The following is a 6034-nucleotide window of genomic DNA, read 5'->3' as shown; positions in this document are numbered from 1 at the left end:
TGTGTGAGCAGAGCCTAGTGTTCCAGTGGACAGGCTAGCCGGTGGAGAGATCTGCCATTGTCTTAGTCTCAACTGATACAATCTGGAGAGGGCTCTATTGCTTAAAGCTGTGAGTGAATGACATATGGGGAGCTGGTGTGAGGTGCAACTCCCGCGTGCCTCCTCCAGACCCAAAGTCTTCCTGTGAGAGAGCTCCGCACAACTTTTCTGCTTTTTCAAACAGCAGCAGCCTCCCTCTCCCTCCCTTATTCACTGCCCTTCTCCCTCCGTCCCTCCCTCCCTCCCTCTCTGTCGCTCTCTCACTCTCTCTCTTTTTTTCCCTCTTCCTCAGACACTCACTAGTCACTGCCTGAAGCAGTAATCGGACAACTCTCTTTCTCACTAGGACTGGGTCTCCTGAGATACAGCGCGGGGCTCCATGGGTTCCAACACCTAAAATGAAAAAGGGAAAAGTAGTCTTGTAGTTTACATTTATTGTGCTACAGGTTCTACCAACACCTGAAGAACTGTTTTAGAAAAGTTTGCTGTCCGTTCTGCTGGACTGAACCATTTGTCTGTAGAAGAGTTTTTTAAAAAGAAGATAGAAGAAGGGATAAACACACAGGGATTCAACCATAATTGTAGTAAGTATAATTTAAATTTCTTAGTAATTTTTTATCTGTTGGTTCTCTTCTCTTAATTTGTCAAATTTTTGAGTATCTCGGTGTGTGTGTGTTTGTGTGTGTGTGTGTGTGTGTGTGTGTGTGTGTGCGCGTGTGGAAATATCTCTTTCATTTCATAGATTTGCTTCAGCATTTAATTTAAGATATAATTCCCAATTAAAGCATTTATGTCAACAAAGCAGGTGGTTTTCTGGAGTAATACTGTCATAAATTGTTACATTTGAAAACAGCACCTACAATACTACATCTTTATTAATGTAAGAGTAGTAATACTGTAGAGCAAAAATTTATAATAATGCAGAAAATAACAACTAAAGAGGAGGGGTTGAATCTTCACATGGCAGCTTCAATTCATTGATGGTGATAAATAAATAGCTAAAAAAAACAAATGCTCTTGGTGAATGTTTAGTTTTAATTTAAGTGAAAGTAAATACACCCCTCATCCCGATCAAGAGGGCAATCTAAAAAAGTAATATGATGATCTTTAAATACGTTCAGTTTTTTTATTACATGCAGCATGTAGATAGGTTCGCAAATTTCAAGTCCAGTTTGTCCACAAAAATCATCATTTGTAATTTTAGATGACAATTGTAAAATATATATATATACCTATGTGTACATATATATTTTCTACTAATATAAATTTGCATTTTAAAAATAATGAGCTCAGAATTTTCTCCACTTGTAATGTAAATGTATTATTAAAACATTTTTAAACTGCAGAAAAATCATCTCCATTCCCATTGAAAATAATAACCTCAGGGCAAATATATATTCAAAATTTCCCTTTCAAATATGTTATCCTTTTCTGCTTGGCCCGGTTTACATTTTTGAGCAGGCAAGGAAAACATGCTGGTCCCTGCAGGAGTCTCTTTTTGACTGGCAGAACAAACAAAACCAACACAGTTAAAGCAGTTGACATCTAATGCCATCTGCTGAGGCCAGGAATGCTGCGAGGAGACCTGAGAGCCTCTCAGCGTCTGACCAAGACAACAGGCCTCGACTCCCGGCCGTGCTGCGTCTCCGCTCGCCAGTATTTCACGTGTAGTGAAGATGACTCACCCACTGTAATCACTAGCCTCTCTAATTGAAGGATGTTCTGGTTTAATGTTGTGTGCATGATCACAGGCTTACATCACAAGTCAGGGAATTATTGTGTGGTGTGTATGTGCGTTTGAAGGGCATTTCATCTCTCTGAAATTGTGATTTTTTTTTTTTTCCTCTATCCTTTTTCATCTTCTAGTTCCTGTCATTTTCAAACGCCTGCCCTTTCCCGTGTGTTTAGAAAGGTGTGTGTTAGTAGATGAAAGAGAAGAAATAGAGAGGTTAGGATAGGCTAGTGAGCCAGACTGCTTGCAGAGTTGCCTCTGCTCCGTGTAGACAAACATAACAGTGTGTGTGACCGCCTGCTGCAGCCATTCACTCACACAATAACCTTATTTATCCAATTAACAGATAATGACTGGGCTGATTTGGGGCTGTTTACACTGTGTATTTGCTTTACACAGGGAGAGATCAGGGTCTCTCTGCCTGGCTGCGGAGCTTCATGCATGTGTAGCAGCAGTGTGTACAAGAAAGAGTGGTCGGCGGTGACGGTGGCATTGTTTGCCCAAGGCCTGATGCCTTTCGTATGGATGTCTCGCCGGCCGAACCCTTGTTCTCCTCTCTCAGAGAGGAGATTGAAAATGGTGAAAGACAGAGAGGGCTAATTGATCCTGCCTCACTCGGCTGTTAGTGAAGACGACGGAGAGGTGGAGAGAGAGCGCGAGAGAAAGAAGAAGGAAATAGGTGACCTCCTATTAAGTAGCCCATACTGGGTGATTAGTGTGCAGGGGTTGTTTACTAAATACAATGGGGTGTTATTTTGTTAACACACCACTGCTTGCATTTGAAATATGTGGCTGAAAGAGCAGGAAATGAGCTTTAAAGTTTTCTGTTGATTGCCATTACAAGTCCTTAATCACTAATACCCACTTGCGTGTTTGTTTGTAAATGGCAATATGTTTACGTAGTGCAAGATAATAGGGAAGCTGCTGAGCTGTAAGTCTAAACAGAAATTGTATTCAAAAGGATTTCTTTGTATTGCCAATGTGCCAATAGCACAACATGCCTCTTAACAGATCATATAAAATGTTTTGCTTTTTAAAATTTTTTAAATGCATCTATTTTGATTTCCATCTGCAATGTTAATATAAACTAAGCAGTTTTAGAATTTGCTCTGCACCGTATCCTGCATTGACAATAATTTCATTCACGTAACAGATCACCATCTCAGATTAGAATAACAAGTCATAAGTATTACAGTGATATAGTCGTTAAGATTTGTCACTGGACTTTCTTTCATCTCTGTGCTGTAAAGCCTTTATCATTCTGCGGTGGTCACGGTGGTAGGCAGGTTGTGATAAAATGTGCACCTTAAATCTTGCTTGATGGCCCCTCAAAGGCGAACTGGCCTTCTGGAAATAATTTTGAGGGTTGAAGAGCACAGTATTAACAGATTTAATGTAGCTATTGAGTGAATTGCTGGAGCACCATGTCAGATTGAACCAAATGAGAGGGACAAATTGCACATCAACAAACAACACATCTGTTAATAATTGTGCTTTTAATTATAGACCAATAGAAAATTTTAAATTGTATGTGAAGCACCGTCTGCTTCCAGAATTTCTCGCCATCTCATTTGTCGTCTCATTTGTGTGCTGCGCTTAAATGTGTTGAACATCCCACAGCAGCATATCAGTACAAATAAATATGCAGTACATGGAATATAAAAAATAAAAAGCAATGTTTCATGTTTTAATTTAAATTTATTTTATTGTATTACATGTTCTAGTTCTAAAGTAACAATACATTTAAGCAAACATATTATTTTTTTCTCAGAAATCAATGTTCAGCAAAGTGGTGTCATTATTGAGAATTACACCACCATGTAATTTCAAATGTGCAGCAGTTGTCTCATCTAAAATACTTTACCTTTGAGGATGAAAAAACACCAAGCTATTTAATGTTGCATTTGTTGGCAACCCTCATTTTTTCAGCCACGTATAGAGACACAAGTGAAGTGTAGCATTTTGTAAACTGTGCCTAATTCCTCTCACATCTGTGTCCAATTGTTGTCTGCATCTACATTCTTTGCGAGTGGATTTATTTTTCCTGGGCCACCATGTGGATTCAGCTGACCAGCTTAAGTGGGGATTAGTTGTTTTAAAGTTAGATTTTGATTAAAGCATTGTTTTTCAAAAGTTGTAACTCACAACACATGGCTTACGTAGTCTGTAAAATTCAAAGGACTGTGGACTTTGCCCAATAAAATTAATATCTATTAAAGATGATACAGGGAGTGGAGAATAGAAATAAACAAACCATATTCACTCATATTTCTTTTTCAGTTACATCTTCTGTTTGATCATTTTTGTTTGCAACACTAATCATTAATATGTGAAAATAAAATTTTGCAGTTGATTAAACACCTTCCTGTAAAAATAACCCTCTCCTGTAGCGATAGTAGCTCAGGTACACGCAGCAAAGGAGGAGAAAATTATTTGTGCCAGGTCAGTCAGCCTGCATGCTGAGATGATCTATGCTAAAAGCTTGGCTGTTACTATGTTTACCTTTGGAAATGCAGGTCTTGAAATAAGGAAAGCGAAAAAAAAGACCTGCAAACAACCATGAGTGAAGCATGTTGTGGCACTTCTTTTTTTTTTTTTTTTTTTTTTTTTTTTTTTAAACAATAAATATTTAGCGTGGCAGAAGAAAGGCTTGTTTTTGCTTTTAAATCCCTGCCCCCCTGCCTTATCCTCTCTCTCCCATCTTCCTTGCTCTCCCTCTCTCTCTTCACCTGGCTGGTTTCACCTGCTGGCAATGGTTGAGACACCAGCATGGTAATTTCTTCACTGGCCTGCACTGCTGAACAGAGAAACAAGTCACTACACACACACACACACACACACACACACACACACAGACACACACACACAGACACACACACGCCATACCACAGCAACCCACCACAGCACTCTCTCCACAACTTCCCCCAACTCTGTGATCGCTGTTAATGTGCTGTGGCAAAATGTGTTTCTCTTTCGTCTTTATGGCTTTTACCTCTGTGGACTTTCTTTTCCATTGATATGTTGGTAATTTTGACATCCCCTGTGCATATTTCAATATTGGGAAATGCCAGGAGGAGGCACTGCTCTTGTCCGTGGCTCCTAAAGTGAGAATGAAATATAATGGTTATTTTTGCTAAGATGGCTGTGCCATAAGCAGTGAGAGAGAAGGCAAATTGTAAATCTGGAATGGTATTCATGAAGGCTTTGCCTTGGTGTGAAGAGCAAAGCCTGTTGAAAAAAAAAAAGAAGGAAAAAAAACTTAAGACCATGCATGTAGCTCAGGTTACCCTGGCTCATGTAAACAGTCAGCCATTAAAAAATCATGCCAGGATTTTTGAAAAAAGACTTTATATGTCTTTTTCCTTTTTCCCGACCAGTTGAATACCTTTGACCTTTTTTGGACCCTGTATTCCCATGGTGGGCTGTAGTCAGGTCTAATATAGTGTTATAGTCATGCAAGTATATGGCTCTGCTTGATGTTTGGAGAGAGACGAGCAGAGCGGGAGTGGACAGCAAAATGTAACTGTCAGCTAAAGGAGAGTAATAGAGGCATTCGTAGCGTCATAGGAAACATATGTGGCTCCATATGCTCTCCGTGTTCTTGTTTCCAGTCTCCTTCATTGTCTGAGATGCACCACTGATCTGGGGGCCTCTAAAGTGCCCTGCATGTGTGAGTGTGCGTATATGTGTGTGTGTATGTGTGTGTGTGTGTGCGCGCGCGCTCGAATTTGCACCACTGATGTGGGGGCCTCTGAAGTGCCCTGTGCACGAGTGTGTGTACACATGCAGACATGAGTTATGCGTCTCTGTGTGCAAAAGAAAAAGACATAAGCATGAATTTTCACATTGCCACAGAGAAAGAAGAGATTTATACAATGTCTGTGTCAGTGTGTATATTATTCTGTTTCTGCTTTTCTGTCCATTGTGAATAGACTGTGAAGTAGGAAGTTGTGTATTTCTGTGCTGGTGCCATAGCCCCAGGCTGGGGCAGGCCCGCGGAAAGCAGCCCTGACGGTCATTAGGACCTGTCAGTATGCTGGGATGGGGAGTGCTGATAAATTTCAGATAGTGTCAATGCAGATGAAAGATCTGCTGAAGATGCTAGGGGTGTCACGCTTGACTTGTCTCTCCTCAACAAGTCCCATCTTCCTTCAAGCAGCAGGCTACCTCAAGCAGGAAAGCGGGCAGGCTCTCCCACCCTCTGCTGCCCCTCAGCCCCTGCTATCCCCAACCCCTCACCCCGCTGCCTACCTTCACCCCCCC

At 40.7% G+C, this 6034-nt stretch overlaps 1 protein-coding gene across 8 annotated transcripts in view; it reads left to right on the top strand.

Annotated features, from left to right (window-relative positions):
* Positions 1 to 6034, top strand: part of eya1 (EYA transcriptional coactivator and phosphatase 1) — a 62392-nt gene that overhangs the window by 21821 nt on the left and 34537 nt on the right. For 4 of the 8 annotated variants that reach the window (XM_087176805.1, XM_087176804.1, XM_023416898.2 and 1 more), the window contains exon 1: positions 337 to 623. The exons of 1 other annotated variant lie outside the window; for it this stretch is intronic. The gene's annotated coding sequence lies outside the window, so the exon portion shown is untranslated. Of the gene's footprint in view, positions 1 to 335; positions 624 to 6034 lie in introns of those variants that run through there. 3 more of the 8 variants (XM_087176806.1, XM_087176803.1, XM_087176800.1) reach the window with 2 other exon arrangements.

Source organism: Seriola lalandi, unplaced genomic scaffold (assembly GCF_002814215.2).
Source record: "Seriola lalandi dorsalis isolate HSWRI2012SDOR001 ecotype SW California unplaced genomic scaffold, Sedor1 jcf7180002054570, whole genome shotgun sequence".
NCBI lineage: Eukaryota > Metazoa > Chordata > Actinopteri > Carangiformes > Carangidae > Seriola > Seriola lalandi.
Note: the sequence above shows the minus strand (reverse complement) of the source record. Positions and strands in the feature narration are given on the sequence as shown.